The following is a 26133-nucleotide window of genomic DNA, read 5'->3' as shown; positions in this document are numbered from 1 at the left end:
CAATACACCGGATATGGTATTTCTTTTTCGCAGGTTTGTGTTTGCAAAGTTTGCCATGGTCGAACTCTGGATACTGCGTTTGAATCAGACAGAATACGGCATACCGTATTTGTGTTAAGTGGTTTCTGTCCACGCAATTCAAACTGTATTGTTCGATTGTTCAATCATTGATAAAATAATTGCCGAAACCCGGGACAATTCACCGAACTCGTGGAAGTTCACCGGGGTTTGAACCAGGGACCTTTAGATCTTCAGTCTAACGCTCTCCCAACTGAGCTATTTCGGCATATGAAACATTTAATCTACCGTAAAGTTGAACTTTTTGCTGGAAATAACCAAGAATTTATGGTTTATAAACGGTTGTACCTTTTTATCCTCGGGTGAATGTGCATTCGTTTTACTTTAAAATCACCCTTTTTGATAAGGCAGGCGAACTTCTGACAAGGCGTTTTCACAGGACAATACACCGGATATGGTATTTCTTTTACGCATGTGTGTTTTTGCAAAGTTTGCCTTGGTCGAACTCTGGATACAGCGTTTGAATCAGACAGAATACGGGATACCGTATTTGTGTTAAGTTGTTTCTGTACACGCAATTCAAACTGTATTGTTCGATTGTTCAATCATTGATAAAATAATTGCCGAAACCCGGGACAATTCACCGAACTCGTGGAAGTTCGCCGGTGTTTGAACCAGGGACCTTTAGATCTTCAGTCTAACGCTCTCCCAACTGAGCTATTTCGGCATATGAAACTTTTAATCTACCGTAAAATTGAACTTTTTGCTGGAAATAACCAAGAATTTATGGTTTATAAACGGTTGTACCTTTTTATCCTCGGGTGAATGTGCATTCGTTTTACTTTAAAATCACGCTTTTTGATAAGGCAGGTGAACTTCTGATAGGGCGTTTCACAGGACAATACACCGGATATGATATTTCTTTTTCGCAGGTTTGTGTTTGCAAAGTTTGCCATGGTCGAACTCTGGATACAGCGTTTGAATCAGACAGAATACGGGATACCGTATTTGTGTTAAGTTGTTTCTGTACACGCAATTCAAACTGTATTGTTCGATTGTTCAATCATTGATAAAATAATTGCCGAAACCCGGGACAATTCACCGAACTCGTGGAAGTTCGCCGGGGTTTGAACCAGGGACCTTTAGATCTTCAGTCTAACGCTCTCCCAACTGAGCTATTTCGGCATACGAAACTTTTAATCTACCGTAAAATTGAACTTTTTGCTGGAAATAACCAAGAATTTATGGTTTATAAACGGTTGTACCTTTTTATCCTCGGGTGAATGTGCATTCGTTTTACTTTAAAATCACCCTTTTTGATAAGGCAGGTGAACTTCTGATAGGGCGTTTCACAGGACAATACACCGGATATGGTATTTCTTTTTCGCAGGTTTGTGTTTGCAAAGTTTGCCATGGTCGAACTCTGGATACTGCGTTTGAATCAGACAGAATACGGCATACCGTATTTGTGTTAAGTGGTTTCTGTCCGTGCAATTCAAACTGTATTGTTCGATTGTTCAATCATTGATAAAATAATTGCCGAAACCCTGGACAATTCACCAAACTCGTGGAAGTTCGCCGGGGTTTGAACCAGGGACCTTTACATCTTCAGTCTAACGCTCTCCCAACTGAGCTATTTCGGCATATGAAACGTTTAATCTAACGTAAAATTGAACTTTTTGCTGGAAATAACCAAGAATTTATGGTTTATAAACGGTTGTACCTTATTATCCTCGGGTGAATGTGCATTCGTTTTACTTTAAAATCACCCTTTTTGATAAGACAGGTGAACTTCTGATAGGGCGTTTCACAGGACAATACACCGGATATGGTATTTCTTTTTCGCAGGTTTGTGTTTGCAAAGTTTGCCATGGTCGAACTCTGGATACTGCGTTTGAATCAGACAGAATACGGCATACCGTATTTGTGTTAAGTGGTTTCTGTCCACGCAATTCAAACTGTATTGTTCGATTGTTCAATCATTCATAAAAAAATTGCCGAAACCCGGGACAATGCACCAAACTCGTGGAAGTTCACCGGGGTTTGAACCAGGGACCTTTAGATCTTCAGTCTAACGCTCTCCCAACTGAGCTATTTCGGCATATGAAACATTTAATCTACCGTAAAGTTGAACTTTTTGCTGGAAATAACCAAGAATTTATGGTCTATAAACGGTTGTACCTTTTTATCCTCAGGTGAATGTGCATTCGTTTTATTTTAAAATCACCCTTTTTGATAAGGCAGGTGAACTTCTGATAGGGCGTTTCACAGGACAATACACCGGATATGGTATTTCTTTTTCGCAGGTTTGTGTTTGCAAAGTTTGCCATGGTCGAACTCTGGATACTGCGTTTGAATCAGACAGAATACGGCATACCGTATTTGTGTTAAGTAGTTTCTGTCCACGCAATTCAAACTGTATTGTTCGATTGTTCAATCATTCATAAAAAAATTGCCGAAACCCGGGACAATGCACCAAACTCGTGGAAGTTCGGCGGGGTTTGAACCAGGGACCTTTAGATCTTCAGTCTAACGCTCTCCCAACTGAGCTATTTCGGCATATGAAACATTTAATCTACCGTAAAGTTGAACTTTTTGCAGGAAATAACCAAGAATTTATGGTCTATAAACGGTTGTACCTTTTTATCCTCAGGTGATTGTGCATTCGTTTTACTTTAAAATCACCCTTTTTGATAAGGCAGGCGAACTTCTGACAAGGCGTTTTCACAGGACAATACACCGGATATGGTATTTCTTTTACGCATGTGTGTTTTTGCAAAGTTTGCCTTGGTCGAACTCTGGATACAGCGTTTGAATCAGACAGAATACCGTATTTGTGTTAAGTTGTTTCTGTACACGCAATTCAAACTGTATTGTTCGATTGTTCAATCATTGACAAAATAATTGCCGAAACCCGGGACAATTCACCGAACTCGTGGAAGTTCGCCGGGGTTTGAACCAGGGACCTTTAGATCTTCAGTCTAACGCTCTCCCAACTGAGCTATTTCGTCATATGAAATTTTTAATCTACCGTAAAATTGAACTTTTTGCTGGAAATAACCAAGAATTTATGGTTTATAAACGGTTGTACCTTTTTATCCTCGGGTGAATGTGCATTCGTTTTACTTTAAAATCACCCTTTTTGATAAGGCAGGTGAACTTCTGATAGGGCGTTTCACAGGACAATACACCGGATATGGTATTTCTTTTTCGCAGGTTTGTGTTTGCAAAGTTTGCCATGGTCGAACTCTGGATACTGCGTTTGAATCAGACAGAATACGGCATACCGTATTTGTGTTAAGTGGTTTCTGTCCACGCAATTCAAACTGTATTGTTCGATTGTTCAATCATTGATAAAATAATTGCCGAAACCCGGGACAATTCACCGAACTCGTGGAAGTTCACCGGGGTTTGAACCAGGGACCTTTAGATCTTCAGTCTAACGCTCTCCCAACTGAGCTATTTCGGCATATGAAACATTTAATCTACCGTAAAGTTGAACTTTTTGCTGGAAATAACCAAGAATTTATGGTTTATAAACGGTTGTACCTTTTTATCCTCGGGTGAATGTGCATTCGTTTTACTTTAAAATCACCCTTTTTGATAAGGCAGGCGAACTTCTGACAAGGCGTTTTCACAGGACAATACACCGGATGTGGTATTTCTTTTACGCATGTGTGTTTTTGCAAAGTTTGCCTTGGTCGAACTCTGGATACAGCGTTTGAATCAGACAGAATACGGGATACCGTATTTGTGTTAAGTTGTTTCTGTACACGCAATTCAAACTGTATTGTTCGATTGTTCAATCATTGATAAAATAATTGCCGAAACCCGGGACAATTCACCGAACTCGTGGAAGTTCGCCGGTGTTTGAACCAGGGACCTTTAGATCTTCAGTCTAACGCTCTCCCAACTGAGCTATTTCGGCATATGAAACTTTTAATCTACCGTAAAATTGAACTTTTTGCTGGAAATAACCAAGAATTTATGGTTTATAAACGGTTGTACCTTTTTATCCTCGGGTGAATGTGCATTCGTTTTACTTTAAAATCACGCTTTTTGATAAGGCAGGTGAACTTCTGATAGGGCGTTTCACAGGACAATACACCGGATATGATATTTCTTTTTCGCAGGTTTGTGTTTGCAAAGTTTGCCATGGTCGAACTCTGGATACAGCGTTTGAATCAGACAGAATACGGGATACCGTATTTGTGTTAAGTTGTTTCTGTACACGCAATTCAAACTGTATTGTTCGATTGTTCAATCATTGATAAAATAATTGCCGAAACCCGGGACAATTCACCGAACTCGTGGAAGTTCGCCGGGGTTTGAACCAGGGACCTTTAGATCTTCAGTCTAACGCTCTCCCAACTGAGCTATTTCGGCATACGAAACTTTTAATCTACCGTAAAATTGAACTTTTTGCTGGAAATAACCAAGAATTTATGGTTTATAAACGGTTGTACCTTTTTATCCTCGGGTGAATGTGCATTCGTTTTACTTTAAAATCACCCTTTTTGATAAGGCAGGTGAACTTCTGATAGGGCGTTTCACAGGACAATACACCGGATATGGTATTTCTTTTTCGCAGGTTTGTGTTTGCAAAGTTTGCCATGGTCGAACTCTGGATACTGCGTTTGAATCAGACAGAATACGGCATACCGTATTTGTGTTAAGTGGTTTCTGTCCGTGCAATTCAAACTGTATTGTTCGATTGTTCAATCATTGATAAAATAATTGCCGAAACCCTGGACAATTCACCAAACTCGTGGAAGTTCGCCGGGGTTTGAACCAGGGACCTTTACATCTTCAGTCTAACGCTCTCCCAACTGAGCTATTTCGGCATATGAAACGTTTAATCTAACGTAAAATTGAACTTTTTGCTGGAAATAACCAAGAATTTATGGTTTATAAACGGTTGTACCTTATTATCCTCGGGTGAATGTGCATTCGTTTTACTTTAAAATCACCCTTTTTGATAAGACAGGTGAACTTCTGATAGGGCGTTTCACTGGACAATACACCGGATATGGTATTTCTTTTTCGCAGGTTTGCAGTTGCAAAATTTGCAATGGTCGACCTCTGGATACAGCGTTTGAATCAGACAGAATACGGGATACCGTATTTGTGTTAAGTTGTTTCTGTACACGCAAATCAAACTGTATTGTTCGATGGTTCAATCATTGATAAAATAATTGCCGAAACCCGGGACAATTCACCGAACTCGTGGAAGTTCGCCGGGGTTTGAACCAGGGACCTTTAGATCTTCAGTTTAACGCTCTCCCAACTGAGCTATTTCGGCATATGAAACATTTAATCTACCGTAAAGTTGAACTTTTTGCTGGAAATAACCAAGAATTTATGGTCTATAAACGGTTGTACCTTTTTATCCTCAGTTGAATGTGCATTCGTTTTATTTTAAAATCACCCTTTTTGATAAGGCAGGCGAACTTCTGACAGGGCGTTTTCACAGGACAATACACCGGATATGGTATTTCTTTTACGCATGTGTGTTTTTGCAAAGTTTGCCTTGGTCGAACTCTGGATACAGCGTTTGAATCAGACAGAATACCGTATTTGTGTTAAGTTGTTTCTGTACACGCAATTCAAACTGTATTGTTCGATTGTTCAATCATTGACAAAATAATTGCCGAAACCCGGGACAATTCACCGAACTCGTGGAAGTTCGCCGGGGTTTGAACCAGGGACCTTTAGATCTTCAGTCTTACGCTCTCCCAACTGAGCTATTTCGGCATATGAAACTTTTAATCTACCGTAAAATTGAACTTTTTGCTGGAAATAACCAAGAATTTATGGTTTATAAACGGTTGTACCTTTTTATCCTCGGGTGAATGTGCATTCGTTTTACTTTAAAATCACCCTTTTTGATAAGGCAGGTGAACTTCTTATAGGGCGTTTCACAGGACAATACACCGGATATGGTATTTCTTTTTCGCAGGTTTGTGTTTGCAAAGTTTGCCATGGTCGAACTCTGGATACTGCGTTTGAATCAGACAGAATACGGCATACCGTATTTGTGTTAAGTGGTTTCTGTCCACGCAATTCAAACTGTATTGTTCAATCATTGATAAAATAATTGCCGAAACCCGGGACAATTCACCGAACTCGTGGAAGTTCACCGGGGTTTGAACCAGGGACCTTTAGATCTTCAGTCTAACGCTCTCCCAACTGAGCTATTTCGGCATATGAAACATTTCATCTACCGTAAAGTTGAACTTTTTGCGGGAAATAACCAAGAATTTATGGTCTATAAACGGTTGTACCTTTTTATCCTCAGGTGAATGTGCATTCGTTTTATTTTAAAATCACCCTTTTTGATAAGGCAGGTGAACTTCTGATAGGGCGTTTCACAGGACAATACACCGGATATGGTATTTCTTTTTCGCAGGTTTGTGTTTGCAAAGTTTGCCATGGTCGAACTCTGGATACTGCGTTTGAATCAGACAGAATACGGCATACCGTATTTGTGTTAAGTAGTTTCTGTCCACGCAATTCAAACTGTATTGTTCGATTGTTCAATCATTCATAAAAAAATTGCCGAAACCCGGGACAATGCACCAAACTCGTGGAAGTTCGGCGGGGTTTGAACCAGGGACCTTTAGATCTTCAGTCTAACGCTCTCCCAACTGAGCTATTTCGGCATATGAAACATTTAATCTACCGTAAAGTTGAACTTTTTGCAGGAAATAACCAAGAATTTATGGTCTATAAACGGTTGTACCTTTTTATCCTCAGGTGATTGTGCATTCGTTTTACTTTAAAATCACCCTTTTTGATAAGGCAGGCGAACTTCTGACAAGGCGTTTTCACAGGACAATACACCGGATATGGTATTTCTTTTACGCATGTGTGTTTTTGCAAAGTTTGCCTTGGTCGAACTCTGGATACAGCGTTTGAATCAGACAGAATACCGTATTTGTGTTAAGTTGTTTCTGTACACGCAATTCAAACTGTATTGTTCGATTGTTCAATCATTGACAAAATAATTGCCGAAACCCGGGACAATTCACCGAACTCGTGGAAGTTCGCCGGGGTTTGAACCAGGGACCTTTAGATCTTCAGTCTAACGCTCTCCCAACTGAGCTATTTCGTCATATGAAATTTTTAATCTACCGTAAAATTGAACTTTTTGCTGGAAATAACCAAGAATTTATGGTTTATAAACGGTTGTACCTTTTTATCCTCGGGTGAATGTGCATTCGTTTTACTTTAAAATCACCCTTTTTGATAAGGCAGGTGAACTTCTGATAGGGCGTTTCACAGGACAATACACCGGATATGGTATTTCTTTTTCGCAGGTTTGTGTTTGCAAAGTTTGCCATGGTCGAACTCTGGATACTGCGTTTGAATCAGACAGAATACGGCATACCGTATTTGTGTTAAGTGGTTTCTGTCCACGCAATTCAAACTGTATTGTTCGATTGTTCAATCATTGATAAAATAATTGCCGAAACCCGGGACAATTCACCGAACTCGTGGAAGTTCACCGGGGTTTGAACCAGGGACCTTTAGATCTTTAGTCTAACGCTCTCCCAACTGAGCTATTTCGGCATATGAAACATTTAATCTACCGTAAAGTTGAACTTTTTGCTGGAAATAACCAAGAATTTATGGTTTATAAACGGTTGTACCTTTTTATCCTCGGGTGAATGTGCATTCGTTTTACTTTAAAATCACCCTTTTTGATAAGGCAGGCGAACTTCTGACAAGGCGTTTTCACAGGACAATACACCGGATATGGTATTTCTTTTACGCATGTGTGTTTTTGCAAAGTTTGCCTTGGTCGAACTCTGGATACAGCGTTTGAATCAGACAGAATACGGGATACCGTATTTGTGTTAAGTTGTTTCTGTACACGCAATTCAAACTGTATTGTTCGATTGTTCAATCATTGATAAAATAATTGCCGAAACCCGGGACAATTCACCGAACTCGTGGAAGTTCGCCGGTGTTTGAACCAGGGACCTTTAGATCTTCAGTCTAACGCTCTCCCAACTGAGCTATTTCGGCATATGAAACTTTTAATCTACCGTAAAATTGAACTTTTTGCTGGAAATAACCAAGAATTTATGGTTTATAAACGGTTGTACCTTTTTATCCTCGGGTGAATGTGCATTCGTTTTACTTTAAAATCACCCTTTTTGATAAGGCAGGTGAACTTCTGATAGGGCGTTTCACAGGACAATACACCGGATATGATATTTCTTTTTCGCAGGTTTGTGTTTGCAAAGTTTGCCATGGTCGAACTCTGGATACAGCGTTTGAATCAGACAGAATACGGGATACCGTATTTGTGTTAAGTTGTTTCTGTACACGCAATTCAAACTGTATTGTTCGATTGTTCAATCATTGATAAAATAATTGCCGAAACCCGGGACAATTCACCGAACTCGTGGAAGTTCGCCGGGGTTTGAACCAGGGACCTTTAGATCTTCAGTCTAACGCTCTCCCAACTGAGCTATTTCGGCATACGAAACTTTTAATCTACCGTAAAATTGAACTTTTTGCTGGAAATAACCAAGAATTTATGGTTTATAAACGGTTGTACCTTTTTATCCTCGGGTGAATGTGCATTCGTTTTACTTTAAAATCACCCTTTTTGATAAGGCAGGTGAACTTCTGATAGGGCGTTTCACAGGACAATACACCGGATATGGTATTTCTTTTTCGCAGGTTTGTGTTTGCAAAGTTTGCCATGGTCGAACTCTGGATACTGCGTTTGAATCAGACAGAATACGGCATACCGTATTTGTGTTAAGTGGTTTCTGTCCGTGCAATTCAAACTGTATTGTTCGATTGTTCAATCATTGATAAAATAATTGCCGAAACCCGGGACAATTCACCGAACTCGTGGAAGTTCGCCGGGGTTTGAACCAGGGACCTTTAGATCTTCAGTCTAACGCTCTCCCAACTGAGCTATTTCGGCATACGAAACTTTTAATCTACCGTAAAATTGAACTTTTTGCTGGAAATAACCAAGAATTTATGGTTTATAAACGGTTGTACCTTTTTATCCTCGGGTGAATGTGCATTCGTTTTACTTTAAAATCACCCTTTTTGATAAGGCAGGTGAACTTCTGATAGGGCGTTTCACAGGACAATACACCGGATATGGTATTTCTTTTTCGCAGGTTTGTGTTTGCAAAGTTTGCCATGGTCGAACTCTGGATACTGCGTTTGAATCAGACAGAATACGGCATACCGTATTTGTGTTAAGTGGTTTCTGTCCGTGCAATTCAAACTGTATTGTTCGATTGTTCAATCATTGATAAAATAATTGCCGAAACCCTGGACAATTCACCAAACTCGTGGAAGTTCGCCGGGGTTTGAACCAGGGACCTTTACATCTTCAGTCTAACGCTCTCCCAACTGAGCTATTTCGGCATATGAAACGTTTAATCTAACGTAAAATTGAACTTTTTGCTGGAAATAACCAAGAATTTATGGTTTATAAACGGTTGTACCTTATTATCCTCGGGTGAATGTGCATTCGTTTTACTTTAAAATCACCCTTTTTGATAAGACAGGTGAACTTCTGATAGGGCGTTTCACTAGACAATACACCGGATATGGTATTTCTTTTTCGCAGGTTTGCAGTTGCAAAATTTGCAATGGTCGACCTCTGGATACAGCGTTTGAATCAGACAGAATACGGGATACCGTATTTGTGTTAAGTTGTTTCTGTACACGCAAATCAAACTGTATTGTTCGATGGTTCAATCATTGATAAAATAATTGCCGAAACCCCGGTCAATTCACCGAACTCGTGGAAGTTCGCCGGGGTTTGAACCAGGGACCTTTAGATCTTCAGTTTAACGCTCTCCCAACTGAGCTATTTCGGCATATGAAACATTTAATCTACCGTAAAGTTGAACTTTTTGCTGGAAATAACCAAGAATTTATGGTCTATAAACGGTTGTACCTTTTTATCCTCAGTTGAATGTGCATTCGTTTTATTTTAAAATCACCCTTTTTGATAAGGCAGGCGAACTTCTGACAGGGCGTTTTCACAGGACAATACACCGGATATGGTATTTCTTTTACGCATGTGTGTTTTTGCAAAGTTTGCCTTGGTCGAACTCTGGATACAGCGTTTGAATCAGACAGAATACCGTATTTGTGTTAAGTTGTTTCTGTACACGCAATTCAAACTGTATTGTTCGATTGTTCAATCATTGACAAAATAATTGCCGAAACCCGGGACAATTCACCGAACTCGTGGAAGTTCGCCGGGGTTTGAACCAGGGACCTTTAGATCTTCAGTCTTACGCTCTCCCAACTGAGCTATTTCGGCATATGAAACTTTTAATCTACCGTAAAATTGAACTTTTTGCTGGAAATAACCAAGAATTTATGGTTTATAAACGGTTGTACCTTTTTATCCTCGGGTGAATGTGCATTCGTTTTACTTTAAAATCACCCTTTTTGATAAGGCAGGTGAACTTCTTATAGGGCGTTTCACAGGACAATACACCGGATATGGTATTTCTTTTTCGCAGGTTTGTGTTTGCAAAGTTTGCAAACTCGAACTCTGGATACTGCGTTTGAATCAGACAGAATACGGCATACCGTATTTGTGTTAAGTGGTTTCTGTCCACGCAATTCAAACTGTATTGTTCAATCATTGATAAAATAATTGCCGAAACCCGGGACAATTCACCGAACTCGTGGAAGTTCACCGGGGTTTGAACCAGGGACCTTTAGATCTTCAGTCTAACGCTCTCCCAACTGAGCTATTTCGGCATATGAAACATTTCATCTACCGTAAAGTTGAACTTTTTGCGGGAAATAACCAAGAATTTATGGTCTATAAACGGTTGTACCTTTTTATCCTCAGGTGAATGTGCATTCGTTTTATTTTAAAATCACCCTTTTTGATAAGGCAGGTGAACTTCTGATAGGGCGTTTCACAGGACAATACACCGGATATGGTATTTCTTTTTCGCAGGTTTGTGTTTGCAAAGTTTGCCATGGTCGAACTCTGGATACTGCGTTTGAATCAGACAGAATACGGCATACCGTATTTGTGTTAAGTAGTTTCTGTCCACGCAATTCAAACTGTATTGTTCGATTGTTCAATCATTCATAAAAAAATTGCCGAAACCCGGGACAATGCACCAAACTCGTGGAAGTTCGGCGGGGTTTGAACCAGGGACCTTTAGATCTTCAGTCTAACGCTCTCCCAACTGAGCTATTTCGGCATATGAAACATTTAATCTACCGTAAAGTTGAACTTTTTGCAGGAAATAACCAAGAATTTATGGTCTATAAACGGTTGTACCTTTTTATCCTCAGGTGATTGTGCATTCGTTTTACTTTAAAATCACCCTTTTTGATAAGGCAGGCGAACTTCTGACAAGGCGTTTTCACAGGACAATACACCGGATATGGTATTTCTTTTACGCATGTGTGTTTTTGCAAAGTTTGCCTTGGTCGAACTCTGGATACAGCGTTTGAATCAGACAGAATACCGTATTTGTGTTAAGTTGTTTCTGTACACGCAATTCAAACTGTATTGTTCGATTGTTCAATCATTGACAAAATAATTGCCGAAACCCGGGACAATTCACCGAACTCGTGGAAGTTCGCCGGGGTTTGAACCAGGGACCTTTAGATCTTCAGTCTAACGCTCTCCCAACTGAGCTATTTCGTCATATGAAATTTTTAATCTACCGTAAAATTGAACTTTTTGCTGGAAATAACCAAGAATTTATGGTTTATAAACGGTTGTACCTTTTTATCCTCGGGTGAATGTGCATTCGTTTTACTTTAAAATCACCCTTTTTGATAAGGCAGGTGAACTTCTGATAGGGCGTTTCACAGGACAATACACCGGATATGGTATTTCTTTTTCGCAGGTTTGTGTTTGCAAAGTTTGCCATGGTCGAACTCTGGATACTGCGTTTGAATCAGACAGAATACGGCATACCGTATTTGTGTTAAGTGGTTTCTGTCCGTGCAATTCAAACTGTATTGTTCGATTGTTCAATCATTGATAAAATAATTGCCGAAACCCTGGACAATTCACCAAACTCGTGGAAGTTCGCCGGGGTTTGAACCAGGGACCTTTACATCTTCAGTCTAACGCTCTCCCAACTGAGCTATTTCGGCATATGAAACGTTTAATCTAACGTAAAATTGAACTTTTTGCTGGAAATAACCAAGAATTTATGGTTTATAAACGGTTGTACCTTATTATCCTCGGGTGAATGTGCATTCGTTTTACTTTAAAATCACCCTTTTTGATAAGACAGGTGAACTTCTGATAGGGCGTTTCACTAGACAATACACCGGATATGGTATTTCTTTTTCGCAGGTTTGCAGTTGCAAAATTTGCAATGGTCGACCTCTGGATACAGCGTTTGAATCAGACAGAATACGGGATACCGTATTTGTGTTAAGTTGTTTCTGTACACGCAAATCAAACTGTATTGTTCGATGGTTCAATCATTGATAAAATAATTGCCGAAACCCGGGACAATTCACCGAACTCGTGGAAGTTCGCCGGGGTTTGAACCAGGGACCTTTAGATCTTCAGTTTAACGCTCTCCCAACTGAGCTATTTCGGCATATGAAACATTTAATCTACCGTAAAGTTGAACTTTTTGCTGGAAATAACCAAGAATTTATGGTCTATAAACGGTTGTACCTTTTTATCCTCAGTTGAATGTGCATTCGTTTTATTTTAAAATCACCCTTTTTGATAAGGCAGGCGAACTTCTGACAGGGCGTTTTCACAGGACAATACACCGGATATGGTATTTCTTTTACGCATGTGTGTTTTTGCAAAGTTTGCCTTGGTCGAACTCTGGATACAGCGTTTGAATCAGACAGAATACCGTATTTGTGTTAAGTTGTTTCTGTACACGCAATTCAAACTGTATTGTTCGATTGTTCAATCATTGACAAAATAATTGCCGAAACCCGGGACAATTCACCGAACTCGTGGAAGTTCGCCGGGGTTTGAACCAGGGACCTTTAGATCTTCAGTCTTACGCTCTCCCAACTGAGCTATTTCGGCATATGAAACTTTTAATCTACCGTAAAATTGAACTTTTTGCTGGAAATAACCAAGAATTTATGGTTTATAAACGGTTGTACCTTTTTATCCTCGGGTGAATGTGCATTCGTTTTACTTTAAAATCACCCTTTTTGATAAGGCAGGTGAACTTCTTATAGGGCGTTTCACAGGACAATACACCGGATATGGTATTTCTTTTTCGCAGGTTTGTGTTTGCAAAGTTTGCCATGGTCGAACTCTGGATACTGCGTTTGAATCAGACAGAATACGGCATACCGTATTTGTGTTAAGTGGTTTCTGTCCACGCAATTCAAACTGTATTGTTCAATCATTGATAAAATAATTGCCGAAACCCGGGACAATTCACCGAACTCGTGGAAGTTCACCGGGGTTTGAACCAGGGACCTTTAGATCTTCAGTCTAACGCTCTCCCAACTGAGCTATTTCGGCATATGAAACATTTCATCTACCGTAAAGTTGAACTTTTTGCGGGAAATAACCAAGAATTTATGGTCTATAAACGGTTGTACCTTTTTATCCTCAGGTGAATGTGCATTCGTTTTATTTTAAAATCACCCTTTTTGATAAGGCAGGTGAACTTCTGATAGGGCGTTTCACAGGACAATACACCGGATATGGTAATTCTTTTACGCATGTGTGTTTTTGCAAAGTTTGCCATGGTCGAACTCTGGATACTGCGTTTGAATCAGACAGAATACGGCATACCGTATTTGTGTTAAGTGGTTTCTGTCCACGCAATTCAAACTGTATTGTTCGATTGTTCAATCATTCATAAAAAAATTGCCGAAACCCGGGACAATTCACCAAACTCGTGGAAGTTCGCCGGGGTTTGAACCAGGGACCTTTAGATCTTCAGTCTAACGCTCTCCCAACTGAGCTATTTCGGCATATGAAACTTTTAATCTACCGTAAAATTGAACTTTTTGCTGGAAATAACAAAGAATTTATGGTTTATAAACGGCTGTACCTTTTTATCCTCAGGTGAATGTGCATTCGTTTTATTTTAAAATCACCCTTTTTGATAAGGCAGGCGAACTTCTGACAGGGCGTTTTCACAGGACAATACACCGGATATGGTATTTCTTTTACGCATGTGTGTTTGTGCAAAGTTTGCCTTGGTCGAACTCTGGATACAGCGTTTGAATCAGACAGAATACGGGATACCGTATTTGTGTTAAGTTGTTTCTGTACACGCAATTCAAACTGTATTGTTCGATTGTTCAATCATTGACAAAATAATTGCCGAAACCCGGGAAAATTCACCGAACTCGTGGAAGTTCGCCGGGGTTTGAACCAGGGACCTTTAGATCTTCAGTCTAACGCTCTCCCAACTGAGCTATTTCGGCATATGAAACTTTTAATCTACCGTAAAATTGAACTTTTTGCTGGAAATAACCAAGAATTTATGGTATATAAACGGTTGTACCTGTCTATCCGCAGGTGAATGTGCATTCGTTTTACTTTAAAATCACCCTTTTTGATAAGGCAGGCGAACTTCTGACAGGGCGTTTTCACAGGACAATACACCGGATATGGTATTTATTTTACGCATGTGTGTTTTTGCAAAGTTTGCCTTGGTCGAACTCTGGATACAGCGTTTGAATCAGACAGAATACCGTATTTGTGTTAAGTTGTTTCTGTACACGCAATTCAAACTGTATTGTTCGATTGTTCAATCATTGACAAAATAATTGCCGAAACCCGGGACAATTCACCGAACTCGTGGAAGTTCGCCGGGGTTTGAACCAGGGACCTTTAGATCTTCAGTCTAACGCTCTCCCAACTGAGCTATTTCGGCATATGAAACTTTTAATCTACCGTAAAATTGAACTTTTTGCTGGAAATAACCAAGAATTTATGGTTTATAAACGGTTGTACCTTTTTATCCTCGGGTGAATGTGCATTCGTTTTACTTTAAAATCACCCTTTTTGATAAGGCAGGCGAACTTCTGATAGGGCGTTTCACAGGACAATACACCGGATATGGTATTTCTTTTTCGCAGGTTTGTGTTTGCAAAGTTTGCCATGGTCGAACTCTGGATACTGCGTTTGAATCAGACAGAATACGGCATACCGTATTTGTGTTAAGTGGTTTCTGTCCACGCAATTCAAACTGTATTGTTCGATTGTTCAATCATTGATAAAATAATTGCCGAAACCCGGGACAATTCACCGAACTCGTGGAAGTTCACCGGGGTTTGAACCAGGGACCTTTAGATCTTCAGTCTAACGCTCTCCCAACTGAGCTATTTCGGCATATGAAACTTTTAATCTACCGTAAAATTGAACTTTTTGCTGGAAATAACCAAGAATTTATGGTTTATAAACGGTTGTACCTTTTTATCCTCGGGTGAATGTGCATTCGTTTTACTTTAAAATCACCCTTTTTGATAAGGCAGGTGAACTTCTTATAGGGCGTTTCACAGGACAATACACCGGATATGGTATTTCTTTTTCGCAGGTTTGTGTTTGCAAAGTTTGCCATGGTCGAACTCTGGATACTGCGTTTGAATCAGACAGAATACGGCATACCGTATTTGTGTTAAGTGGTTTCTGTCCACGCAATTCAAACTGTATTGTTCGATTGTTCAATCATTGATAAAATAATTGCCGAAACCCGGGACAATTCACTGAACTCGTGGAAGTTCGCCGGGGTTTGAACCAGGGACCTTTAGATCTTCAGTCTAACGCTCTCCCAACTGAGCTATTTCGGCATATGAAACTTTTAATCTACCGTAAAATTGAACTTTTTGCTGGAAATAACAAAGAATTTATGGTTTATAAACGGTTGTACCTTTTTATCCTCAGGTGAATGTGCATTCGTTTTATTTTAAAATCACCCTTTTTGATAAGGCAGGCGAACTTCTGACAGGGCGTTTTCACAGGACAATACACAGGATATGGTATTTCTTTTACGCATGTGTGTTTTTGCAAAGTTTGCCTTGGTCGAACTCTGGATACAGCGTTTGAATCAGACAGAATACGGGATACCGTATTTGTGTTAAGTTGTTTCTGTACCCGCAATTCAAACTGTATTGTTCGATTGTTCAATCCTTGATAAAATAATTGCCGAAACCCGGGACAATTCACCGAACTCGTGGAAGATCGCCGGGGTTTGAACCAGGGACCTTTAGATCTTCAGTCTAACGCTCTCCCAACTGAGCTATTTCGGCATATGAAACTTTTAATCTACCGTAAAATTGAACTTTTTGCTGGAAATAACCAAGAATTTATGGTTTATAAACGGTTGTACCTTTTTATCCTCGGGTGAATGTGCATTCGTTTTACTTTAAAATCACCCTTTTTGATAAGGCAGGTGAACTTCTGATAGGGCGTTTCACAGGACAATACACCGGATATGGTATTTCTTTTTCGCAGGTTTGTGTTTGCAAAGTTTGCCATGGTCGAACTCTGGATACTGCGTTTGAATCAGACAGAATACGGCATACCGTATTTGTGTTAAGTTGTTTCTATACACGCAATTCAAACTATATAGTTCGATTGTTCAATCATTGATAAAATAATTGCCGAAACCCGGGACAATTCACCGAACTCGTGGAAGTTCGCCGGGGTTTGAACCAGGGACCTTTAGATCTTCAGTCTAACGCTCTCCCAACTGAGCTATTTCGGCATATAAAACTTTTAATCTACCGTAAAATTGAACTTTTTGCTGGAAATAACAAAGAATTTATGGTTTATAAACGGTTGTACCTTTTTATCCTCAGGTGAATGTGCGTTCGTTTTATTTTAAAATCACCCTTTTTGATAAGGCAGGCGAACTTCTGACAGGGCGTTTTCACAGGACAATACACAGGATATGGTATTTCTTTTACGCATGTGTGTTTTTGCAAAGTTTGCCTTGGTCGAACTCTGGATACAGCGTTTGAATCAGACAGAATACGGGATACCGTATTTGTGTTAAGTTGTTTCTGTACACGCAATTCAAACTGTATTGTTCGATTGTTCAATCATTGACAAAATAATTGCCGAAACCCGGGACAATTCACCGAACTCGTGGAAGTTCGCCGGGGTTTGAACCAGGGACCTTTAGATCTTCAGTCTAACGCTCTCCCAACTGAGCTATTTCGGCATATGAAACTTTTAATCTACCGTAAAATTGAACTTTTTGCTGGAAATAACCAAGAATTTATGGTATATAAACGGTTGTACCTTTCCATCCGCAGGTGAATGTGCATTCGTTTTACTTTAAAATCACCCTTTTTGATAAGGCAGGCGAACTTCTGACAGGGCGTTTTCACAGGACAATACACCGGATATGGTATTTCTTTTACTCATGTGTGTTTTTGCAAAGTTTGCCTTGGTCGAACTCTGGATACAGCGTTTGAATCAGACAGAATACGGGATACCGTATTTGTGTTAAGTTGTTTCTGTACCCGCAATTCAAACTGTATTGTTCGATTGTTCAATCCTTGATAAAATAATTGCCGAAACCCGGGACAATTCACCAAACTCGTGGAAGTTCGCCGGGGTTTGAACCAGGGACCTTTAGATCTTCAGTCTAACGCTCTCCCAACTGAGCTATTTCGGCATATGAAACTTTTAATCTACCGTAAAATTGAACTTTTTGCTGGAAATAACAAAGAATTTATGGTTTATAAACGGCTGTACCTTTTTATCCTCAGGTGAATGTGCATTCGTTTTATTTTAAAATCACCCTTTTTGATAAGGCAGGCGAACTTCTGACAGGGCGTTTTCACAGGACAATACACCGGATATGGTATTTCTTTTACGCATGTGTGTTTGTGCAAAGTTTGCCTTGGTCGAACTCTGGATACAGCGTTTGAATCAGACAGAATACGGGATACCGTATTTGTGTTAAGTTGTTTCTGTACACGCAATTCAAACTGTATTGTTCGATTGTTCAATCATTGACAAAATAATTGCCGAAACCCGGGAAAATTCACCGAACTCGTGGAAGTTCGCCGGGGTTTGAACCAGGGACCTTTAGATCTTCAGTCTAACGCTCTCCCAACTGAGCTATTTCGGCATATGAAACTTTTAATCTACCGTAAAATTGAACTTTTTGCTGGAAATAACCAAGAATTTATGGTATATAAACGGTTGTACCTTTCTATCCGCAGGTGAATGTGCATTCGTTTTACTTTAAAATCACCCTTTTTGATAAGGCAGGCGAACTTCTGACAGGGCGTTTTCACAGGACAATACACCGGATATGGTATTTATTTTACGCATGTGTGTTTTTGCAAAGTTTGCCTTGGTCGAACTCTGGATACAGCGTTTGAATCAGACAGAATACCGTATTTGTGTTAAGTTGTTTCTGTACACGCAATTCAAACTGTATTGTTCGATTGTTCAATCATTGACAAAATAATTGCCGAAACCCGGGACAATTCACCGAACTCGTGGAAGTTCGCCGGGGTTTGAACCAGGGACCTTTAGATCTTCAGTCTAACGCTCTCCCAACTGAGCTATTTCGGCATATGAAACTTTTAATCTACCGTAAAATTGAACTTTTTGCTGGAAATAACCAAGAATTTATGGTTTATAAACGGTTGTACCTTTTTATCCTCGGGTGAATGTGCATTCGTTTTACTTTAAAATCACCCTTTTTGATAAGGCAGGTGAACTTCTGATAGGGCGTTTCACAGGACAATACACCGGATATGGTATTTCTTTTTCGCAGGTTTGTGTTTGCAAAGTTTGCCATGGTCGAACTCTGGATACTGCGTTTGAATCAGACAGAATACGGCATACCGTATTTGTGTTAAGTGGTTTCTGTCCACGCAATTCAAACTGTATTGTTCGATTGTTCAATCATTGATAAAATAATTGCCGAAACCCGGGACAATTCACCGAACTCGTGGAAGTTCACCGGGGTTTGAACCAGGGACCTTTAGATCTTCAGTCTAACGCTCTCCCAACTGAGCTATTTCGGCATATGAAACTTTTAATCTACCGTAAAATTGAACTTTTTGCTGGAAATAACCAAGAATTTATGGTTTATAAACGGTTGTACCTTTTTATCCTCGGGTGAATGTGCATTCGTTTTACTTTAAAATCACCCTTTTTGATAAGGCAGGTGAACTTCTTATAGGGCGTTTCACAGGACAATACACCGGATATGGTATTTCTTTTTCGCAGGTTTGTGTTTGCAAAGTTTGCCATGGTCGAACTCTGGATACTGCGTTTGAATCAGACAGAATACGGCATACCGTATTTGTGTTAAGTGGTTTCTGTCCACGCAATTCAAACTGTATTGTTCGATTGTTCAATCATTGATAAAATAATTGCCGAAACCCGGGACAATTCACTGAACTCGTGGAAGTTCGCCGGGGTTTGAACCAGGGACCTTTAGATCTTCAGTCTAACGCTCTCCCAACTGAGCTATTTCGGCATATGAAACTTTTAATCTACCGTAAAATTGAACTTTTTGCTGGAAATAACAAAGAATTTATGGTTTATAAACGGTTGTACCTTTTTATCCTCAGGTGAATGTGCATTCGTTTTATTTTAAAATCACCCTTTTTGATAAGGCAGGCGAACTTCTGACAGGGCGTTTTCACAGGACAATACACAGGATATGGTATTTCTTTTACGCATGTGTGTTTTTGCAAAGTTTGCCTTGGTCGAACTCTGGATACAGCGTTTGAATCAGACAGAATACGGGATACCGTATTTGTGTTAAGTTGTTTCTGTACCCGCAATTCAAACTGTATTGTTCGATTGTTCAATCCTTGATAAAATAATTGCCGAAACCCGGGACAATTCACCGAACTCGTGGAAGATCGCCGGGGTTTGAACCAGGGACCTTTAGATCTTCAGTCTAACGCTCTCCCAACTGAGCTATTTCGGCATATGAAACTTTTAATCTACCGTAAAATTGAACTTTTTGCTGGAAATAACCAAGAATTTATGGTTTATAAACGGTTGTACCTTTTTATCCTCGGGTGAATGTGCATTCGTTTTACTTTAAAATCACCCTTTTTGATAAGGCAGGTGAACTTCTGATAGGGCGTTTCACAGGACAATACACCGGATATGGTATTTCTTTTTCGCAGGTTTGTGTTTGCAAAGTTTGCCATGGTCGAACTCTGGATACTGCGTTTGAATCAGACAGAATACGGCATACCGTATTTGTGTTAAGTTGTTTCTATACACGCAATTCAAACTATATAGTTCGATTGTTCAATCATTGATAAAATAATTGCCGAAACCCGGGACAATTCACCGAACTCGTGGAAGTTCGCCGGGGTTTGAACCAGGGACCTTTAGATCTTCAGTCTAACGCTCTCCCAACTGAGCTATTTCGGCATATAAAACTTTTAATCTACCGTAAAATTGAACTTTTTGCTGGAAATAACAAAGAATTTATGGTTTATAAACGGTTGTACCTTTTTATCCTCAGGTGAATGTGCGTTCGTTTTATTTTAAAATCACCCTTTTTGATAAGGCAGGCGAACTTCTGACAGGGCGTTTTCACAGGACAATACACAGGATATGGTATTTCTTTTACGCATGTGTGTTTTTGCAAAGTTTGCCTTGGTCGAACTCTGGATACAGCGTTTGAATCAGACAGAATACGGGATACCGTATTTGTGTTAAGTTGTTTCTGTACACGCAATTCAAACTGTATTGTTCGATTGTTCAATCATTGACAAAATAATTGCCGAAACCCGGGACAATTCACCGAACTCGTGGAAGTTCGCCGGGGTTTGAACCAGGGACCTTTAGATCTTCAGTCTAACGCTCTCCCAACTGAGCTATTTCGGCATATGAAACTTTTAATCTACCGTAAAATTGAACTTTTTGCTGGAAATAACCAAGAATTTATGGTATATAAACGGTTGTACCTTTCCATCCGCAGGTGAATGTGCATTCGTTTTACTTTAAAATCACCCTTTTTGATAAGGCAGGCGAACTTCTGACAGGGCGTTTTCACAGGACAATACACCGGATATGGTATTTCTTTTACTCATGTGTGTTTTTGCAAAGTTTGCCTTGGTCGAACTCTGGATACAGCGTTTGAATCAGACAGAATACGGGATACCGTATTTGTGTTAAGTTGTTTCTGTACCCGCAATTCAAACTGTATTGTTCGATTGTTCAATCCTTGATAAAATAATTGCCGAAACCCGGGACAATTCACCGAACTCGTGGAAGTTCGCCGGGGTTTGAACCAGGGACCTTTAGATCTTCAGTCTAACGCTCTCCCAACTGAGCTATTTCGGCATATGAAACTTTTAATCTACCGTAAAATTGAACTTTATGCTGGAAATAACCAAGAATTTATGGTTTATAAACGGTTGTACCTTTTTATCCTCGGGTGAATGTGCATTCGTTTTACTTTAAAATCACCCTTTTTGATAAGGCAGGTGAACTTCTGATAGGGCGTTTCACAGGACAATACACCGGATATGGTATTTCTTTTTCGCAGGTTTGTGTTTGCAAAGTTTGCCATGGTCGAACTCTGGATACTGCGTTTGAATCAGACAGAATACGGCATACCGTATTTGTGTTAAGTTGTTTCTATACACGCAATTCAAACTATATAGTTCGATTGTTCAATCATTGATAAAATAATTGCTGAAACCCGGGACAATTCACCGAACTCGTGGAAGTTCGCCGGGGTTTGAACCAGGAACCTTTAGATCTTCAGTCTAACGCTCTCCCAACTGAGCTATTTCGGCATATAAAACTTTTAATCTACCGTAAAATTGAACTTTTTGCTGGAAATAACAAAGAATTTATGGTTTATAAACGGTTGTACCTTTTTATCCTCGGGTGAATGTGCATTCGTTTTATTTTAAAATCACCCTTTTTGATAAGGCAGGCGAACTTCTGACAGGGCGTTTTCACAGGACAATACACAGGATATGGTATTTCTTTTACGCATGTGTGTTTTTGCAAAGTTTGCCTTGGTCGAACTCTGGATACAGCGTTTGAATCAGACAGAATACGGGATACCGTATTTGTGTTAAGTTGTTTCTGTACACGCAATTCAAACTGTATTGTTCGATTGTTCAATCATTGACAAAATAATTGCCGAAACCCGGGACAATTCACCGAACTCGTGGAAGTTCGCCGGGGTTTGAACCAGGGACCTTTAGATCTTCAGTCTAACGCTCTCCCAACTGAGCTATTTCGGCATATGAATCTTTTAATCTACCGTAAAATTGAACTTTTTGCTGGAAATAACCAAGAATTTATGGTATATAAACGGTTGTACCTTTCTATCCTCGGGTGAATGTGCATTCGTTTTACTTTAAAATCACCCTTTTTGATAAGGCAGGTGAACTTCTGATAGGGCGTTTCACAGGACAATACACCGGATATGGTATTTCTTTTTCGCAGGTTTGTGTTTGCAAAGTTTGCCATGGTCGAACTCTGGATACTGCGTTTGAATCAGACAGAATACGGCATACCGTATTTGTGTTAAGTTGTTTCTATACACGCAATTCAAACTATATAGTTCGATTGTTCAATCATTGATAAAATAATTGCTGAAACCCGGGACAATTCACCGAACTCGTGGAAGTTCGCCGGGGTTTGAACCAGGAACCTTTAGATCTTCAGTCTAACGCTCTCCCAACTGAGCTATTTCGGCATATAAAACTTTTAATCTACCGTAAAATTGAACTTTTTGCTGGAAATAACAAAGAATTTATGGTTTATAAACGGTTGTACCTTTTTATCCTCGGGTGAATGTGCATTCGTTTTATTTTAAAATCACCCTTTTTGATAAGGCAGGCGAACTTCTGACAGGGCGTTTTCACAGGACAATACACAGGATATGGTATTTCTTTTACGCATGTGTGTTTTTGCAAAGTTTGCCTTGGTCGAACTCTGGATACAGCGTTTGAATCAGACAGAATACGGGATACCGTATTTGTGTTAAGTTGTTTCTGTACACGCAATTCAAACTGTATTGTTCGATTGTTCAATCATTGACAAAATAATTGCCGAAACCCGGGACAATTCACCGAACTCGTGGAAGTTCGCCGGGGTTTGAACCAGGGACCTTTAGATCTTCAGTCTAACGCTCTCCCAACTGAGCTATTTCGGCATATGAATCTTTTAATCTACCGTAAAATTGAACTTTTTGCTGGAAATAACCAAGAATTTATGGTATATAAACGGTTGTACCTTTCTATCCGCAGGTGAATGTGCATTCGTTTTACTTTAAAATCACCCTTTTTGATAAGGCAGGCGAACTTCTGACAGGGCGTTTTCACAGGACAATACACCGGATATGGTATTTCTTTTACTCATGTGTGTTTTTGCAAAGTTTGCCTTGGTCGAACTCTGGATACAGCGTTTGAATCAGACAGAATACGGGATACCGTATTTGTGTTAAGTTGTTTCTGTACCCGCAATTCAAACTGTATTGTTCGATTGTTCAATCCTTGATAAAATAATTGCCGAAACCCGGGACAATTCACCGAACTCGTGGAAGTTCGCCGGGGTTTGAACCAGGGACCTTTAGATCTTCAGTCTAACGCTCTCCCAACTGAGCTATTTCGGCATATGAAACTTTTAATCTACCGTAAAATTGAACTTTTTGCTGGAAATAACCAAGAATTTATGGTTTATAAACGGTTGTACCTTTTTATCCTCGGGTGAATGTGCATTCGTTTTACTTTAAAATCACCCTTTTTGATAAGGCAGGTGAACTTCTGATAGGGCGTTTCACAGGACAATACACCGGATATGGTATTTCTTTTTCGCAGGTTTGTGTTTGCAAAGTTTGCCATGGTCGAACTCTGGATACTGCGTTTGAATCAGACAGAATACGGCATACCGTATTTGTGTTAAGTTGTTTCTATACACGCAATTCAAACTATATAGTTCGATTGTTCAATCATTGATAAAATAATTGCCGAAACCCGGGACAATTCACCGAACTTGTGGAAGTTCGCCGGGGTTTGAACCAGGGACCTTTAGATCTTCAGTCTAACGCTCTCCCAACTGAGCTATTTCGGCATATACAACTTTTAATCTACCGTAAAATTGAACTTTTTGCTGGAAATAACAAAGAATTTATGGTTTATAAACGGTTGTACCTTTTTATCCTCAGGTGAATGTGCGTTCGTTTTATTTTAAAATCACCCTTTTTGATAAGGCAGGCGAACTTCTGACAGGGCGTTTTCACAGGACAATACACAGGATATGGTATTTCTTTTACGCATGTGTGTTTTTGCAAAGTTTGCCTTGGTCGAACTCTGGATACAGCGTTTGAATCAGACAGAATACGGGATACCGTATTTGTGTTAAGTTGTTTCTGTACACGCAATTCAAACTGTATTGTTCGATTGTTCAATCATTGACAAAATAATTGCCGAAACCCGGGACAATTCACCGAACTCGTGGAAGTTCGCCGGGGTTTGAACCAGGGACCTTTAGATCTTCAGTCTAACGCTCTCCCAACTGAGCTATTTCGGCATATGAAACTTTTAATCTACCGTAAAATTGAACTTTTTGCTGGAAATAACCAAGAATTTATGGTATATAAACGGTTGTACCTTTCTATCCGCAGGTGAATGTGCATTCGTTTTACTTTAAAATCACCCTTTTTGATAAGGCAGGCGAACTTCTGACAGGGCGTTTTCACAGGACAATACACCGGATATGGTATTTCTTTTACTCATGTGTGTTTTTGCAAAGTTTGCCTTGGTCGAACTCTGGATACAGCGTTTGAATCAGACAGAATACGGGATACCGTATTTGTGTTAAGTTGTTTCTGTACCCGCAATTCAAACTGTATTGTTCGATTGTTCAATCCTTGATAAAATAATTGCCGAAACCCGGGACAATTCACCGAACTCGTGGAAGTTCGCCGGGGTTTGAACCAGGGACCTTTAGATCTTCAGTCTAACGCTCTCCCAACTGAGCTATTTCGGCATATGAAACTTTTAATCTACCGTAAAATTGAACTTTTTGCTGGAAATAACCAAGAATTTATGGTTTATAAACGGTTGTACCTTTTTATCCTCGGGTGAATGTGCATTCGTTTTACTTTAAAATCACCCTTTTTGATAAGGCAGGTGAACTTCTGATAGGGCGTTTCACAGGACAATACACCGGATATGGTATTTCTTTTTCGCAGGTTTGTGTTTGCAAAGTTTGCCATGGTCGAACTCTGGATACTGCGTTTGAATCAGACAGAATACGGCATACCGTATTTGTGTTAAGTTGTTTCTATACACGCAATTCAAACTATATAGTTCGATTGTTCAATCATTGATAAAATAATTGCTGAAACCCGGGACAATTCACCGAACTCGTGGAAGTTCGCCGGGGTTTGAACCAGGGACCTTTAGATCTTCAGTCTAACGCTCTCCCAACTGAGCTATTTCGGCATATAAAACTTTTAATCTACCGTAAAATTGAACTTTTTGCTGGAAATAACAAAGAATTTATGGTTTATAAACGGTTGTACCTTTTTATCCTCGGGTGAATGTGCATTCGTTTTATTTTAAAATCACCCTTTTTGATAAGGCAGGCGAACTTCTGACAGGGCGTTTTCACAGGACAATACACAGGATATGGTATTTCTTTTACGCATGTGTGTTTTTGCAAAGTTTGCCTTGGTCGAACTCTGGATACAGCGTTTGAATCAGACAGAATACGGGATACCGTATTTGTGTTAAGTTGTTTCTGTACACGCAATTCAAACTGTATTGTTCGATTGTTCAATCATTGATAAAATAATTGCCGAATCCCGGGACAATTCACCGAACTCGTGGAAGTTCGCCGGGGTTTGAACCAGGGACCTTTAGATCTTCAGTCTAACGCTCTCCCAACTGAGCTATTTCGGCATATGAAACTTTTAATCTACCGTAAAATTGAACTTTTTGCTGGAAATAACCAAGAATTTATGGTATATAAACGGTTGTACCTTTCTATCCGCAGGTGAATGTGCATTCGTTTTACTTTAAAATCACCCTTTTTGATAAGGTAGGCGAACTTCTGACAGGGCGTTTACACAGGACAATACACCGGATATGGTATTTCTTTTACTCATGTGTGTTTTTGCAAAGTTTGCCTTGGTCGAACTCTGGATACAGCGTTTG

General features: G+C 39.7%; 39 non-coding genes across 39 annotated transcripts; all 39 read right to left on the bottom strand.

Annotated features, from left to right (window-relative positions):
• Positions 1-215: 215 nt before the first annotated feature.
• TRNAF-GAA (transfer RNA phenylalanine (anticodon GAA)) lies at positions 216-286 on the bottom strand. The gene has a single exon. It is a non-coding gene; the product is annotated as a tRNA-Phe (tRNA).
• A 353-nt stretch (positions 287-639) lies between these two features.
• TRNAF-GAA (transfer RNA phenylalanine (anticodon GAA)) lies at positions 640-745 on the bottom strand. Its single transcript has one exon. It is a non-coding gene; the product is annotated as a tRNA-Phe (tRNA).
• Positions 746-1117: 372 nt separating this feature from the next.
• On the bottom strand, positions 1118-1203 carry TRNAF-GAA (transfer RNA phenylalanine (anticodon GAA)). The gene has a single exon. It is a non-coding gene; the product is annotated as a tRNA-Phe (tRNA).
• Positions 1204-2048: 845 nt separating this feature from the next.
• TRNAF-GAA (transfer RNA phenylalanine (anticodon GAA)) lies at positions 2049-2119 on the bottom strand. Its single transcript has one exon. It is a non-coding gene; the product is annotated as a tRNA-Phe (tRNA).
• A 1297-nt stretch (positions 2120-3416) lies between these two features.
• On the bottom strand, positions 3417-3487 carry TRNAF-GAA (transfer RNA phenylalanine (anticodon GAA)). Its single transcript has one exon. It is a non-coding gene; the product is annotated as a tRNA-Phe (tRNA).
• A 353-nt stretch (positions 3488-3840) lies between these two features.
• Positions 3841-3946, bottom strand: TRNAF-GAA (transfer RNA phenylalanine (anticodon GAA)). The gene has a single exon. It is a non-coding gene; the product is annotated as a tRNA-Phe (tRNA).
• Positions 3947-4318: 372 nt separating this feature from the next.
• Positions 4319-4404, bottom strand: TRNAF-GAA (transfer RNA phenylalanine (anticodon GAA)). Its single transcript has one exon. It is a non-coding gene; the product is annotated as a tRNA-Phe (tRNA).
• Positions 4405-6151: 1747 nt separating this feature from the next.
• TRNAF-GAA (transfer RNA phenylalanine (anticodon GAA)) lies at positions 6152-6222 on the bottom strand. The gene has a single exon. It is a non-coding gene; the product is annotated as a tRNA-Phe (tRNA).
• A 1297-nt stretch (positions 6223-7519) lies between these two features.
• TRNAF-AAA (transfer RNA phenylalanine (anticodon GAA)) lies at positions 7520-7590 on the bottom strand. The gene has a single exon. It is a non-coding gene; the product is annotated as a tRNA-Phe (tRNA).
• A 353-nt stretch (positions 7591-7943) lies between these two features.
• TRNAF-GAA (transfer RNA phenylalanine (anticodon GAA)) lies at positions 7944-8049 on the bottom strand. Its single transcript has one exon. It is a non-coding gene; the product is annotated as a tRNA-Phe (tRNA).
• A 372-nt stretch (positions 8050-8421) lies between these two features.
• Positions 8422-8507, bottom strand: TRNAF-GAA (transfer RNA phenylalanine (anticodon GAA)). Its single transcript has one exon. It is a non-coding gene; the product is annotated as a tRNA-Phe (tRNA).
• Positions 8508-8879: 372 nt separating this feature from the next.
• Positions 8880-8965, bottom strand: TRNAF-GAA (transfer RNA phenylalanine (anticodon GAA)). The gene has a single exon. It is a non-coding gene; the product is annotated as a tRNA-Phe (tRNA).
• Positions 8966-10711: 1746 nt separating this feature from the next.
• Positions 10712-10782, bottom strand: TRNAF-GAA (transfer RNA phenylalanine (anticodon GAA)). Its single transcript has one exon. It is a non-coding gene; the product is annotated as a tRNA-Phe (tRNA).
• Positions 10783-13439: 2657 nt separating this feature from the next.
• TRNAF-GAA (transfer RNA phenylalanine (anticodon GAA)) lies at positions 13440-13510 on the bottom strand. The gene has a single exon. It is a non-coding gene; the product is annotated as a tRNA-Phe (tRNA).
• A 372-nt stretch (positions 13511-13882) lies between these two features.
• TRNAF-GAA (transfer RNA phenylalanine (anticodon GAA)) lies at positions 13883-13968 on the bottom strand. The gene has a single exon. It is a non-coding gene; the product is annotated as a tRNA-Phe (tRNA).
• A 373-nt stretch (positions 13969-14341) lies between these two features.
• Positions 14342-14427, bottom strand: TRNAF-GAA (transfer RNA phenylalanine (anticodon GAA)). The gene has a single exon. It is a non-coding gene; the product is annotated as a tRNA-Phe (tRNA).
• Positions 14428-14793: 366 nt separating this feature from the next.
• On the bottom strand, positions 14794-14879 carry TRNAF-GAA (transfer RNA phenylalanine (anticodon GAA)). Its single transcript has one exon. It is a non-coding gene; the product is annotated as a tRNA-Phe (tRNA).
• Positions 14880-15266: 387 nt separating this feature from the next.
• TRNAF-GAA (transfer RNA phenylalanine (anticodon GAA)) lies at positions 15267-15337 on the bottom strand. Its single transcript has one exon. It is a non-coding gene; the product is annotated as a tRNA-Phe (tRNA).
• An 831-nt stretch (positions 15338-16168) lies between these two features.
• On the bottom strand, positions 16169-16254 carry TRNAF-GAA (transfer RNA phenylalanine (anticodon GAA)). The gene has a single exon. It is a non-coding gene; the product is annotated as a tRNA-Phe (tRNA).
• Positions 16255-16626: 372 nt separating this feature from the next.
• On the bottom strand, positions 16627-16712 carry TRNAF-GAA (transfer RNA phenylalanine (anticodon GAA)). Its single transcript has one exon. It is a non-coding gene; the product is annotated as a tRNA-Phe (tRNA).
• A 373-nt stretch (positions 16713-17085) lies between these two features.
• On the bottom strand, positions 17086-17171 carry TRNAF-GAA (transfer RNA phenylalanine (anticodon GAA)). Its single transcript has one exon. It is a non-coding gene; the product is annotated as a tRNA-Phe (tRNA).
• Positions 17172-17544: 373 nt separating this feature from the next.
• Positions 17545-17630, bottom strand: TRNAF-GAA (transfer RNA phenylalanine (anticodon GAA)). The gene has a single exon. It is a non-coding gene; the product is annotated as a tRNA-Phe (tRNA).
• A 373-nt stretch (positions 17631-18003) lies between these two features.
• TRNAF-GAA (transfer RNA phenylalanine (anticodon GAA)) lies at positions 18004-18089 on the bottom strand. The gene has a single exon. It is a non-coding gene; the product is annotated as a tRNA-Phe (tRNA).
• Positions 18090-18455: 366 nt separating this feature from the next.
• On the bottom strand, positions 18456-18541 carry TRNAF-GAA (transfer RNA phenylalanine (anticodon GAA)). Its single transcript has one exon. It is a non-coding gene; the product is annotated as a tRNA-Phe (tRNA).
• Positions 18542-18928: 387 nt separating this feature from the next.
• TRNAF-GAA (transfer RNA phenylalanine (anticodon GAA)) lies at positions 18929-18999 on the bottom strand. The gene has a single exon. It is a non-coding gene; the product is annotated as a tRNA-Phe (tRNA).
• Positions 19000-19830: 831 nt separating this feature from the next.
• TRNAF-GAA (transfer RNA phenylalanine (anticodon GAA)) lies at positions 19831-19916 on the bottom strand. Its single transcript has one exon. It is a non-coding gene; the product is annotated as a tRNA-Phe (tRNA).
• A 372-nt stretch (positions 19917-20288) lies between these two features.
• Positions 20289-20374, bottom strand: TRNAF-GAA (transfer RNA phenylalanine (anticodon GAA)). Its single transcript has one exon. It is a non-coding gene; the product is annotated as a tRNA-Phe (tRNA).
• Positions 20375-20747: 373 nt separating this feature from the next.
• TRNAF-GAA (transfer RNA phenylalanine (anticodon GAA)) lies at positions 20748-20833 on the bottom strand. Its single transcript has one exon. It is a non-coding gene; the product is annotated as a tRNA-Phe (tRNA).
• A 373-nt stretch (positions 20834-21206) lies between these two features.
• Positions 21207-21292, bottom strand: TRNAF-GAA (transfer RNA phenylalanine (anticodon GAA)). Its single transcript has one exon. It is a non-coding gene; the product is annotated as a tRNA-Phe (tRNA).
• Positions 21293-21664: 372 nt separating this feature from the next.
• On the bottom strand, positions 21665-21750 carry TRNAF-GAA (transfer RNA phenylalanine (anticodon GAA)). The gene has a single exon. It is a non-coding gene; the product is annotated as a tRNA-Phe (tRNA).
• A 373-nt stretch (positions 21751-22123) lies between these two features.
• Positions 22124-22209, bottom strand: TRNAF-GAA (transfer RNA phenylalanine (anticodon GAA)). The gene has a single exon. It is a non-coding gene; the product is annotated as a tRNA-Phe (tRNA).
• Positions 22210-22581: 372 nt separating this feature from the next.
• TRNAF-GAA (transfer RNA phenylalanine (anticodon GAA)) lies at positions 22582-22667 on the bottom strand. The gene has a single exon. It is a non-coding gene; the product is annotated as a tRNA-Phe (tRNA).
• A 373-nt stretch (positions 22668-23040) lies between these two features.
• On the bottom strand, positions 23041-23126 carry TRNAF-GAA (transfer RNA phenylalanine (anticodon GAA)). The gene has a single exon. It is a non-coding gene; the product is annotated as a tRNA-Phe (tRNA).
• A 373-nt stretch (positions 23127-23499) lies between these two features.
• On the bottom strand, positions 23500-23585 carry TRNAF-GAA (transfer RNA phenylalanine (anticodon GAA)). Its single transcript has one exon. It is a non-coding gene; the product is annotated as a tRNA-Phe (tRNA).
• Positions 23586-23957: 372 nt separating this feature from the next.
• Positions 23958-24043, bottom strand: TRNAF-GAA (transfer RNA phenylalanine (anticodon GAA)). Its single transcript has one exon. It is a non-coding gene; the product is annotated as a tRNA-Phe (tRNA).
• Positions 24044-24416: 373 nt separating this feature from the next.
• Positions 24417-24502, bottom strand: TRNAF-GAA (transfer RNA phenylalanine (anticodon GAA)). The gene has a single exon. It is a non-coding gene; the product is annotated as a tRNA-Phe (tRNA).
• Positions 24503-24875: 373 nt separating this feature from the next.
• Positions 24876-24961, bottom strand: TRNAF-GAA (transfer RNA phenylalanine (anticodon GAA)). The gene has a single exon. It is a non-coding gene; the product is annotated as a tRNA-Phe (tRNA).
• A 372-nt stretch (positions 24962-25333) lies between these two features.
• TRNAF-GAA (transfer RNA phenylalanine (anticodon GAA)) lies at positions 25334-25419 on the bottom strand. The gene has a single exon. It is a non-coding gene; the product is annotated as a tRNA-Phe (tRNA).
• A 373-nt stretch (positions 25420-25792) lies between these two features.
• TRNAF-GAA (transfer RNA phenylalanine (anticodon GAA)) lies at positions 25793-25878 on the bottom strand. Its single transcript has one exon. It is a non-coding gene; the product is annotated as a tRNA-Phe (tRNA).
• Positions 25879-26133: the final 255 nt, after the last annotated feature.

The sequence above is a fragment of the Saccoglossus kowalevskii genome, chromosome 13 (genome assembly GCF_978046115.1).
Source record: "Saccoglossus kowalevskii chromosome 13, keSacKowa6.1, whole genome shotgun sequence".
Taxonomy (NCBI): Eukaryota; Metazoa; Hemichordata; class Enteropneusta; family Harrimaniidae; genus Saccoglossus; species Saccoglossus kowalevskii.
This window is presented reverse-complemented; position numbering and strand designations above follow the sequence as displayed.